This window comes from Ceratotherium simum, chromosome 6 (genome assembly GCF_057802395.1).
Source record: "Ceratotherium simum simum isolate JZ-2026a chromosome 6, ASM5780239v1, whole genome shotgun sequence".
Classification (NCBI taxonomy): Eukaryota; Metazoa; Chordata; class Mammalia; order Perissodactyla; family Rhinocerotidae; genus Ceratotherium; species Ceratotherium simum.
In genome coordinates, this window is record NC_141905.1 from 84868686 (window position 1) to 84881643 (window position 12958).

The 12958-nt window shown below is 44.6% G+C and overlaps 2 protein-coding genes across 4 annotated transcripts in view; one reads left to right on the plus strand and one right to left on the minus strand.

Annotated features, from left to right (window-relative positions):
• Window positions 1–12958, plus strand: part of DOCK1 (dedicator of cytokinesis 1) — a 505015-nt gene that overhangs the window by 205484 nt on the left and 286573 nt on the right. The gene's annotated exons all lie outside the window — the stretch shown is intronic.
• The window catches only part of INSYN2A (inhibitory synaptic factor 2A), a 37561-nt gene that overhangs the window by 1273 nt on the left and 23330 nt on the right, over window positions 1–12958 (minus strand). The gene's annotated exons all lie outside the window — the stretch shown is intronic.

Here is a 12958-nt window from a genome sequence, read left to right on the forward strand (position 1 = left end):
TGTTTATTGAGTCAGCACCATGGAACACTACTCAGTCGTTATCAAAGACAATTTTTCAGGCAAAAACAAAGCATACCATGAAAATAACCCCAAAGTATATTACACTGCTGAAACCAGAGTGTGCAAATATGTAGCCATGTGGAAGGACACTGGCCAATAGTGATAATATTGGTGTTAGAAGGACGGGATTAAAGATGATTTTAAAAATACATATTGTTTCTTATGAAATTTCTCCAAAGAATGCTTCAACTTGCCTAGGGTCCTCCATTTTCTTCATGGCTTTGGAAAGAACCATTGTTGATGCCCTATCCCTAATTAACTCTTAACGGGTTTGGCATTTGACACAGGACCCCCTGCTCCACTGTCACTTTTCTGTGATGATCCCAGCAGTGATGAGCCTTGCCCCCTTTCTGCTTAGGCTCCCTGGGATCCCTATTATTTGAACCTGGGCGCTGCATTGTGCCAGGCCTCTGGAGAATTCCACTCCGTGCTCCTGCCATGTCTGGTCTGGATGCCAGACTAAATGTCAGTAGATTTCAGTAAAGGCTTGGCGATGATGATAATACATGAGCTCATAACATTTTATATTCAGTGGAACCGTAAACCATTTATAAACCTGAAATCCTATTGATTTAGAGAACCATTAATCCTAGCCAAATTTTGACATTTTGGAAAGACAAAACAGTGAAGCTCTATTATCTGGAGTTTTACAAACAAGTTCAAGACCTGTCTAATGGACCATTTTATGTTTTAAATCCACTATTCCATTTTTCTTATTGTCAGACTATAATATTACTGAAAAAATTAAAAATATTGTCAGAGAAGTTTATGGCTAGTTACCCCCTGCTCCCAAAACAAGAATTACTTTTTCCCCATTTCTAAGGGTCTCTGAGTTATGCTGCAGTTTATAAGAAGTAGAATAAAACTTCATGAACTCATGTCTTGTTCATCTAGAACATGTGACAGTGGAGGTATAGTTCCTCTTAAGGACAGTTGTGAAAAGTGCAAATCTAAAGATGTGGTGCCTTTACGAAGCACGAGCCTCAATTATGTGGTAGAGTAGAAAGGACATGGATTTCCGTCCTGCCTTTTCCACTTGATGTTGGGGGTGGTGAATGGGGACTCAGGCAAGTCCCTTATCTTCTTTAAGGCTCAGTTTCCTTCACTTCAAGGCAGATAATAATTACTTCCGTGACTATCTCACTTATGGTAAGGATCCTCCCCCCAAAAAAGTAAGTGAAAAAGTTTCCTAAACTGTAAGATGCAATTCAAATATTTTTCCTTATTATCTGTCAATTACTAATTTTATGAGAAGAACTGACAGTGATAAAGATACCTATTAGAGAATTCTTCAACTTGAACATTTAACAAGGAAAACAAGAATCTACTATAGTATCCAATATGTTATGCTAGGTACCAGAGTAATTTTATCAAGGTGTTTGGTTAATATTGAAAGCGTGCTGTCCAGATCATAGCCATTTCAACAGTCTCAGATAGGTTTTGAGTTATTAGATCGGAGAGGGGGTGCTAGCATTTCCTAGGTGAACAGTACAATTCTGGGTACCTGTAATTATTGAATTCCCACTAAGCAACTACATTGGGAATCCTGTTATTAACCAATTTATCACACCGCAGAACCATGTAATCACAGAGTAATCTAATCTGAGTTCTTGTTAACAAAATGAGTCGACTTTATCTGTTGGGTTGATTCCTCTTTGTGCTCCCCCTCTGCTGGGAAGGTGCAACTAGGAGTAGGTTTCTGCGTGGAGGGAGCGTGTGTGGCCGTGAATGCCTGCTGGGGGAAGCTTGCTCTTGGCCAGGCAGGGTGACCCTGAGCCAGGCGCCTCCCTCCTCCCATAACATGAAAGTTACGACTTGTGGGATGCTGCATGTGCACCAGTGGGAAAACTGTGGAGGGGTGTGCCCTGGCCGTGAGGTGGGAAGAATGTGCACTGCTCTGTGCACAGTGCTTTCGACTGGGGGGCTTTTCTAGTTGGGGAAGGAACACGCTAAGTCACCAGGTTGAATCTGAGGCAGACAGCTGGCGGGAGAGGGCAGTATCCGAAGGTTAATGGTCTGGACAACTCGGGCTGACACAGAGCGAAGCTTGCTTCAGTCTTAACAGCCAAATGGCCAGGAGAAAGCAGCACCTGCTGTCCTGCTTAGAGGAGATGACTTGGACCAAAGCCACCGGTGGACATTCTAGGGCACTTTGACTCCTGTGCACAGATGCCCCTCCCTGTTTAACATAGCGCATGGTTCACATAGGGCCTGGGAGGCTGCCGTGGAGAGGCGATGGCCCTCGCTTTGGGCTTCAACACTGTTGTCCGAGTGACACTGGGCGTGCGGACGGGGCCCTGCGTGCTGCCTGGCAGACAGTGTGGTGTGGGTGGGGTCGCCATTGCAGAAGACATTGCTACTGTCCTTGTGGCTGTTCCTTTCTCCCCTGCCTGAAACACCTGTCTCGGCTTGTGGCATGGCTGGCCACTCCTTGTCCCTCTGTCCCCCAGGTACACATTACCTCCTCATTCTCTGGCCACCTTCCGAAAGATCCCCCATCACCACTCCTTTCTTTTCTCCTTCTCTGCACTCGCCATGAATAATTATGTATTTGTTTCTGTATTATTTGCCTCCATCCACCAAATGCAGGGGCTATGACCAGGGAGAACGTCCTGTCTCCGTTCCCAGCACCTACAGCAGGGCCTCAATCAGGGCTGTTGCCTGCCTAATATTTACTGAATTAATGAATGAGCATGGAGCCTTAAGAGACAAATTCCATCTCGGGTTTGGTCCCAGTCACCCTGGACTGCTCTGCTCTGGTCAGTAACCTTGTGGTGCCCCTCTCTCTCCTCCCACCCTGAGCCCCCTCCCCGCTCTCTTCTCCTACCCTGAGCCCCCTCCCCGCTCTCTCCGCCCACACTGAGCCTCCTCCCCTCTCTCTCCTATGAGCCCCCTCCTTGCTGCAGACAAACAGACCTTCTCCCCAAGCCGACCTTGTTGGTGGAATCTGTGACCTGGCTCCATTCTATCAGAACTTAATCAAAGAAGATTCTGAAACATTTTCTGCAAAGCACTCATCCGACATTTTCAGAGCTTTGCTCCCTCCTGCACTCCCTACTTCCCTTTTTCCGGAAGAGTCCGCAGTAAGATCTTGGAAAAGATGGGTGGGGTCAGCAGGGTGCGCTTGTGGGTGGCCAGCTGCTTCTGTGCTCTGCTAAGGGGAACTTGGGAGTGTCATTTTATTCCCTTTTCACTTTTCCTGTGGACTGAGGCCGGGGCCTGAGCGGGAGGCCCTGCTGTTGTTTTCTGCATGACGTTGCTTTGAAGTGCCGTCAAAGGCAACACGCCTCCCTGTGTAGTTTGGACCTGCCTCCCCAGAGCCGTTCCAGCACAGAGACTTATCCCCCAGTCGAACGGGCAGACGCAGTGTCTGTGTGCCAAGTCTGGGCTCCAGACCTTGGCGTCTCTTAGGACTCGGCTGCGGGTTTACGCAGCTCCCTAAAGCCTCCGGGGTCTCATGCCCCGCAGCACACGGAGGCAGGGGGCTGCTGGTGGTACTACTCATCTCCTGCAGGCGAGACCTGGTGTTTGCGATGCACTGTCCAGCAACTCGCCCATCATGCTGAACGCTTATTCCTTGGGAGGATGAGCAGTCTGGAAAAGTCCTGACTCTGGAGTTTCCAGCATGAGCATGAAGGGCCTGGAGCCAGGCCAGCCTTACCCGTGCTAAGTGCTCTCCTTTAACACCCGAGTTAAACACAGGCTGCAGACTGTGTGGGGTGAGACAGAAAGTTCCAGGACTGCTGGGGCTGTGCACAGGATATAAATCCCCAGGAGCTATTATTATTTACGTGTATCTCTCACTTTTCCCTGCCTGCCTCCCCCTTCTCCCGCCAGACAATGGAACCATCCAACAAAAGCCTTGGTGTTGAGAACGCCACGTGAACTGAAGCTGTGCCACTGTGCGTGCCCTTGCAGAGCCACGTGCAGCACTCCATGTGACTCGTTGTGATGGATGATTAGAGTAACGGGGCATAGATTTAATTTCTTTGGTTAGTCTTTTTCTCTTAAAAATGGAAGTTTTAAGGATGGAGACTTGTCTTACAAAATTATTATTCTGTACATTTGCAAAGAAATAAAAATCTGCCCTAAACCCCCGCCGCTCCATCCACCGGCACCCTCGCTTTGCTTTCTTCCCGGAGACTCTGCGAGGCTCTGTAGTAACACTTTTCCCAGTACTTCGTGGGGTTGGGCAGAGGAGTGTCGTTCTAGCTCCTCCAGTCGATACTCAGCTGTCTAATGCTCCTGTGAATACGCTGGCCCTGCCACAGGTTCCTGAGCAAGCTGTCGCCAACTCCTCAAGTTAATTTAAGGGGAATGTATTTAAAACCTCCCTTTCCCCAGTCCCCTGTGTGTAACAGTTAAGAGTTAAAAGCAGGTGAGTTTGGCTCCCAAGCACTTGTTTGTTTTCCAGAGTGAAGGAAAACCTGAAATCTCTGCTGTCTCCAGCCCCAGCGTGGCTCAGTGGACTGCAGAGCAGAGGCTTCTGTTTTTAATTCTCTTTGAATTAGACTGCAGAGTCCCCCCACCAACTGTGGCTCTGACTGACTCATGCTCTGCCACTGTGGATAAATCGTCTCACCTTTAGGGACCTGGGCTTCCTGGGCTGTGAAATGATGGTGGAGATGCGCTCCCACCCCACAGGGGTTCCACGGAGCAGCCATGCCTGTGGGGAAACACAGTGCAAGCCCAGGAGAGCCAGAGCGTTGCGGCGCGTGATGGCTCTTACTGTGTGGATTTGGATGGGACAAATGGTGTCACCAAAGAACAATACTTTGTCTACGGAAGCAGCTAGAATCTGTCTACGGAAGCAGCTAGAATCTGTCTACAGAAGCAGCTAGAATCTGGCCGGCTGCACGTGAGCACCGTGGACACCCCCAGTGTTGTTGAGAGGAAGCTGAAAGTTAGGCTCCGCAGTCCAGGCCTGCTCCCTCCCTTGCAAGCTAGGTGAACTTACCCAAGTCTCCTCTTTGTTCTGAGTCTCGGTTCATTTACGTGACCCTGGCTCCAGTGCTAGGCAGTCAAAGAACCAGGAACCAAAACAGCCATCATTCTCTTCTGAATGCATCTCGATGAGTATCTGAGGGCACCACATATCCATCATGTCCAAAATCAAATCTTTCCCCCAGCCTGCTGCTCTGTCCTCCCACACACAGCCAGCGGCCACCATTCATCCAGCTGGCCAACCTACCCACCTTGGAATCCAGCTCTACCTTCCTTCCTGCCTCCTCCCATCAGCCGTCTCCAGTCCTTCCTCTTGGGCCTCCCTCCACTGCCCTAGACCAGATCTTCAGCAATTTTCTCTTTGGCCATTGAAATACTCGAGTCTCATTCTTCCTCTCTCCATTTCTCTGCCCGCTCAACCCATTTCCAGTTACCAGTCTCCTTAGGAAGACCTGAAACTCCTTGATAACTCCTGCTCATCCTTCAAACCTAGGTCACATGCCGCTTCTTCTTTCTGTGGATTTTCTAGAATAACTGCATCTGCCCACTGCTCCTCCGGTCCTGTCCAGACTCTGCTGGAACAAATTGCTCCTCGGGCAGGGTTGTGTCTACATTTTTACTAGAGCACGTCCGACTCATGCTGGATTGTAGCTATTTTTTTTTCAGGACTGTGAACTCATTGAAGGATGGACCATGTTTTATTCATGTTACATCTGTGGTGCATTTAGTACAGTGTCAGGCTCAGAACATGCTCTTTGTTTACTGAATTGAAATAAACTGATGAACTGAACCCAAATCCCCTCACTTCTAGTCTCAGCAAAATGCTGCTGCTCTAGTTTCTACTTTACATTTATAATTTAGTCATCAAAATAAATATATGTATACAAACTATGCCTATATATTATATACCTATTATATATATATTATATATGGATTCCATTCCAATAGTTTCAAATATTAATAATTTGTAATTACTAGCTTTTAACACTTTGAACACAGAAATGATTCGTCATAGCTTTGAATACTTCCCTTACCACTCTTTCACATAGTAGGTGCACGATCAATGTTTACAGAATCATTGTAAGGTTTAAAATACCATAAATAGATGGGTATTCAATAATATTACTACCCAAACTATAAGATCTATTCCCTTTTCCTGGTATGCTATGGTGAGGAAATTATGATTACAGTTAAAAAACACAAAACATTAGTCTGTTATCCTAGCTATCAATTATACTATAAAGTATCCAGAGTTATAGTTAGACAATGACTCTTCTGCATACATCCCGGTTATTTTCCCTGACCTTAGAGGAGAGCAGTCATACTCCTTTTTTGCTTGACTAGGGCCCCCTCCTCAGTGTCCATCTTATCTGTGACTTTCTCTGAAGAACGAATACTGGTCTGGCACCAAAGCCTCAACTAAGTGCCCGAGTTCGAGGGCTGGCAGATGCACAGGGATCGGGGAACTGTGTTTTAACCTCCCACAAACTGAGGTTGAAGCGGAAACATTCAAGTCCTATTTATTACCTCTGCCATAATAATTTCTCAAGGAGGAATGGAACCAGATCACTAACAAGAGTATTTTATATCTGTATTAAGCATATCTTATGCCACACTCCTAGCAAGCCACAAAAATCATACATTATAATTAGAAGGGATCAATAATTATTAAATGTAGCCTGCCAATATCCTGCCGTCCCTGGCCTCAATGAAGAGTGAGCAGTTTTTTATCTTTGGGCAAGAAGTGCATTGTAACTGCAGTTAAAAGGCGAAAACACACAACCGTCCAAAATTGGTTGTAGTGAGTCTGGCAGGTGCCAGGGGCAGAGCACCAGGTAAGGTGACCTGACTGAGGTCAGCTAGGTTCTTAGCCATGATTTCGTCTGCTCTCATTTTGAAGATGGGCACTTTTCTACCCAGAGAGGCAAATGACTTCCTGAGGTCACAGTGCTGGAGCTAATGTGCAAAGCAGCCCAACCCCCCTGAGCTACCAGCCCAAAATTCTGAGTTCTAGATACTCCAAGGAGCTCCCCCTCTATTCTGGCATGAGTGGAGAGAGCCATCTCCACTGATATGAAGCAGTGATAGTCCCATCACACAGACCAGAAAACCATTAGCTTCTTGTGTGTGTCCTTTGGTGTCACCAGTGACTGGTCTAAACTCCAGGCTTCCCACTGTACTCCAGGGATGTCATATCTATGAGATGAGTTCTTTCAAGATGACTGACGGGAGCGAAGAGTCAGCTGAGCGGCCCTAGTAACCATTGTCTTCTCTAGTCACCGTGTCCCCCGTGGAATTTCACATGATCTAACTCAGAGCATTGTGGTAAAGACTGAATCCTGTATTTAGCCCCTGGAAAAATCTCCATATTCATCTAAAAATGAATTACATTGATTTCTTCATGAAATCGACAATGTATCCCCATCCCTCAGGTTTGGACATTGTTGAATGCCTCCTTAAATTGTACCTCTGGCATAACCAAAGGTGAGCATCTTAAGAGGTAGGTCTGCTGAATAAATTTTAACTAATTGCTTTACAAATAATATGTTGAGATGAGTAATCAGTTTTCAGTTTTACAGCTGTAATCAGGTTTACAGTATCTAATATGTATCAGAATTACATATTAGAATTAATGTTACCAAAGGTTATTAAAAGGTTACTAAAGATTATTAAAACCTAAATCCTTATGTATTGGGGAAAAAGAAATAATATATTTTTAGAATTCTAATAGAATAGAAAAACTTGAGTTACGGCTTTGGCAATTTTCAAGGAGAATTTTGAGGTCTGTTAAATCATTCTTTTTTCTGACTTTTAATTTACTTTATTAAAAAAATTTCATTATACCAGAATAACATTGCATAAGTATTATCCAGGGAATCCTTTCTGTCATCTTCCTCCCACTTCATCACTCACTGTAAATACTAAGAAGAGAGTGCTAAATATTAGACAAAAGGCTAATTTCCTCCACATCAGTTCATGTTGTTCAAGAACTTAATATGCACAAGTGGTGTTAACTGAAGCAGGACTGGGAAGGGCACATCCACTAAGAGATAATCACTAACTGACAAAGGCTGCAGAGATTCCCCTCCAAGTGGGCTCTGGACAGGCTAGAATCGGCACCATTTCTGCACACAAATGAATTACCTCTCAACAATAAGACTTCATTAGTCGTGAGGCTTTCAGTTCTGGAGGCCGTCCTGATCGTGCGCAACCCTCACCAGCTCTGTGTTTGCAGTACACCAGAATCTGAAATTTCCATGCACATTTTTATGTGCAATCTTTGCAGCCTTGTATTTTGTGCTGTTATTGGTGATGCAATGAATTAGCAAAGATGATTTGAGAAAATGCAACCCATTAATTCTGTGAATTCCTCCTTCAGTCTCATGATATTAGGGTATTTAACTCCTCTTTCCTGAAATCCTCCAATCATTTTGGAAAGAACTTGCAGAATTTAGGAACTTCCTGCTTGAAAAGCAGTCAAAGACTGCAATGTACTGGAAAGTTCCCCAGCTGCTGTAAAGATGAGTGCACACACGTGGCGAGGCATCCCCTTCCATTCGTGGGAATGCTCTGGCTGTTTCTCCCCCTAGTTCCCGCTGGTTTTTCCTAACTCTCTAGCCTGGGGGCAGCTCTAGAGAACACATCTAAACCTCCCACCTGGTACCCCTCCAAGATGATGCTGTCTCCTCTGAGTCAGCTGTCCCCCACCTGGGTGAGCAACCTGGCTTCCTTCAGCTCTTTGTCATCTGCCTTTTGTCATTGCATCTGTGGCCCACACCTTCAGTTCAGAAGGTTCCCTTTGGTCAGAGCTCTGTTGTTACAGGGTCTTATGGTCGGGGATGTGTTTGGGGTTGCCTTCAGCCAGATTACAAGCTCCTCCCCGTCTCCCAGTGTCTGGTGCAAAGCCTGACATCCTCTAGGAGTCCCATGAAAAATACTTGCTGAAGAAATGCATATAAGCATCAAATGGAAAGGACTTCGGGTGTTGTATCAAAATGGTTGTTTGAAATCCTGCCTATGCCTGACCATCAATGGATCATATCAAATGATGAAAATATGACATAGACTACAGGGCATCTGCAAGCTTCCTCCCTCTTTGGTGTTGAAAACAAAGTAATGGGCCAACCCTCGGTGTTCCCATCCACTCAGGTTCCGAGCCCACTCACTGATGCACTGCATAATTATTAGTGTCACTTGAGGCCAGCTGTGTGGTGGTTTTGATGATACAGAAATGAAGAAGGCATGGGCAGTGTTCCCCTGGATGGTACCGTCACTTCAGGTCTTGTAACTAATGGTAGGAATTCTAACACTTTACAGGAAGATTTTAAATTCTGGTAAAGATTCTATTTAATTAATCTGAATCAGCATTATTATTATCTTTTAAACCTTGCTTTCGTTTGCAAAAGCCTTTGAACTGAGGTTGGCACATGCTATTTTCATAAAGACGTGCAAATTTGAATTCAGGCCATTTTGTGGTGGTGATGATTATATGAATTAACCACTTCAGTAAAGGAGGGAAATGGTATGTTTCATTGTTCCTCTCTGAAACAAATCTGAACAAAAGGTGACTCATCAGTAGTGTGACTCATCAGATTAGTCTGACAAGAGAATTACCCAGATAGGCTGGGTACAAAAGATGTCAACTGCTTATGAGCAAAGATTATCTTAGTAATTTATCCTTAAAACATTTTCTGAAATTATTACAGCATATTTTGACAGGAAATATGGATGATAAGCCAGAAAAGTTTTACTAAAGAAAACTGCAACTTTTGTCATGCTGAGACAGTCTTTAATTAGAATTTCACAATTGGTCCAGATCCCAATCTAAGGGATGCCATCTTAGGAAAAAAGTATAATCGTGTCAACCACCTCAAAATTCCCAGTTATGGAAAATATCACTTCTGATGCTTGGGGTTTCAGTGGATTAGTGAGCAGGGCAATCAGTTCACTGCCCAAGAACAGCTGTTTGGCTCTATGTAAACTGATTTGCCAATACAGGAATGGATGTTATTCCGTTGAGAAATGCCTTTCGACCGTCCACCCTTTTACCTCCATGTGTATTTTCTGTTGAAGCACCCAGACCCATTCCTTTCATAATTGTAAATCACTGATTCAGGGGATTTCAGAGCTGGAAGGGACCTACCTCATTCCCTAGTGCAATCCCTCATGACTTAGAGATTTAATGGACATCCTGCCAAAGACAGAGAGTGGGGGTTCAGCGCTAACCCCTGGGGCGCCCAGTATCTGAGCAGCAGGCTCCGATAGGCTGATGTTTCCAACCTTTCGTTTGTGGTTCTGGCAGCCTTTTTCCTTGAAATTGCTTCAAGACCTTTTGTCCTTTTGATGTTTTTTCTAAGTCCTGTATATTTCCATGACAGACTTATTTTTTACAGAGAAATATGTACCGACACCCATGGCAAAGGTACACATTTATTACAGGAGTGTGCTGATAAAACTGCAGGCGGCTGCATCTTGAACATGGCACTATTTGCATCTCCCTGGGCCAAGTGTTACTGGAAACACGGTGGATTCTTATGCTGCTCGGAGAGGGTAATTGGGTTTCGAGTGAAAAGCAGTGTGTACATGCAAGACAGGCGGGGTCAAATTCATTGACCTCCAGTGCTCTCTGCCTGCCAGCGAACAGGTATGACAAATTGCAACATGTGGATATGGCAGCTGTGATGGCCCCTCGTGTTCTCCCAGTCTCTGAAACAACCACAGTCCTTTGGCAATTTAAAATTTCTTTATTTTGAAACTCCTTTAATCTATTCAATCCTGAGGTACTCTAGGCATCCTAAGGGAAAGACCAAGACGAGTAGCAGAGATGGTGGTGCAGGGACTCATAGGAACATTTCTGAAGTTTAGGATGCAGGCCCTGGTACCCGAGAGCCTAGGTGACAGAGCTAGGCTTGGAACCCACTGCAAGGACCCTGACCTTGAGCTAAACTTGCTCCTTCTGATGGGATCCTCTCTATAGAGGTGTATGCAGGAATTGAAGGACTTGTTTGCAAGTTTCCTTGGTAAGAAGAAATGGAAATCATAAAGACTTTGAAATTTGGACACTCCTTCTGGCTCACTTGGGGTCTATATTTCTGAGAGGTTCTAGCTGCCCATGTGCACTGGTACAGGGTCACCTGAACAGGTGATTGCTCCTGCCCAAGGACTATTGAATTCTGAATGCTTTTCTACCAAAGAAACCTCTAATCTTCATGCAGCATTCGACATTTGAGGATTGAATCATAGGGCTGGCCGAAAACTAAGAAATCATCTGGCAGAATTCTCCCTTGCTCCACACACCCCTTTCTTTTTTGGCAGAGGGAAGCCCGAGGGAAGTAACCTACCTCCGTCTAACAACTGTCAGCCACCAGGGCCAACTCAGGTAGACACGAGTCCTCCGGGAGCCGATCTACATTCCCTTCATCCTCTTATATCAGACTTTGCTATTTGGATAGGATTATAGAAGGCCCCTTAACCCACATGCTAGATTAACCACCACCACCCTGTCCCTTGTGACATAACTAACGCCCACACAGGCCAGATGCTCCTGGCGAACAGACTTCTCTGTTGTTGACCCATGACCCTCTGTTCTTCCTTCTCCAGCTGCATGCTCACCAAGAGGATGCTGTGTTTGTGTCTGTTTATGCCATCTGTACTCATCATTGAAATGATGTGATTTATGTGAATGTATGTAAACCAAGAAATATAACTGAGGCAAGAGGGAATTATTTCTGTGAGTTAGGTCCTTTGGAAACAGAAGGGTGTTACAAAATATTGAGTGTGAAAAAGCAGGAAGAAATCAGCATCCAGAAGGATTCTGAAATCAGATTCCTTCCCAAGACCTCGTTCTACTTCAAAGGAAGGAAAATGATTGTGGTTCATGGAAGGTAACCTGGAACTTGAGTGGGGGCGCCCACATTCACAGAAGACATCTGGGCCTCACCTTGAAAGATTGGCATAACTTTAAATCACATAAATGGAAGATCTCAATGTATATGATTCAAATTAAAATAACATGTTTAAGTTCATGATTTCCCTTTTGACAGGTTTCTCAATTACTTGACCAGAAGTGAGCTTCGAGCTTCACTTGTCATCTATAGAGCTCAGAAAACTCTTGCCTAATGTCTATAATGAACATAAAGAGTAACTGTTAAATTTTAATTATTTCCAGTATTAAGTGATAGGACAATTGAGAAACAGAGTTTGTTGTATATGTTCAACTTGGTAGTCATATCAAGACCTTGCTGGAATTAATAGCAGGAAGACTGACTTTGCAAGGCTGTGGGAGTCCAGCTGAAATAAGCCTTGCAGAGTAACTTCTGTTTGCAGGAGAAATTTGAGGGTGGGGGGATTTTTGTTGTTGTTATCACTCTCAAGGGAGAGATTTTAAAATACTTTCCTGAAAGAGAGATCTAAAACTCTGCTTTTCTCTAGTACCACCTCTCCAGGGATGCTTCACTCATTTAGAGGGCTGATGGTAGTGTTGGCGTGGCTGTAGATGGCCTCGTCTCTACTCAGTTCCTGAAGATGCACACCACCAAATCAACAGTCCCTACAATTGCATCTTTGATGAAAAGGGCTCTGTGAGTAGATATGCATTTTCCCAGTCTGTGAGAGATAACCAAAGCGATCACAGTGGCCCAATACCTTTCCCTGGTCAGTTTTTGCTAAATTTTGGCCAATTCCTGTAGTGCTGGGACACTCAGTTCTTTTGAAAAGTGGGCCAGTGACTGGTGTATTGGGATTCGTGTAGAATGTTGGTTGAGCCAATTCTAAATTCCTGAAGGCTAATTCCTGAAAAAGACAAATTCCTGTCCTTCACAGGCTTGTTAAATCACTTTTAATATTACTTTTAATGTAAGTTACTTCTGGCTTAGAGCTAAATTTACTTAAATTACTTCAGTTACATTGGAGACTGTCCTAATAAATTCTTTTTTCAATCACCCACAAAATGTTA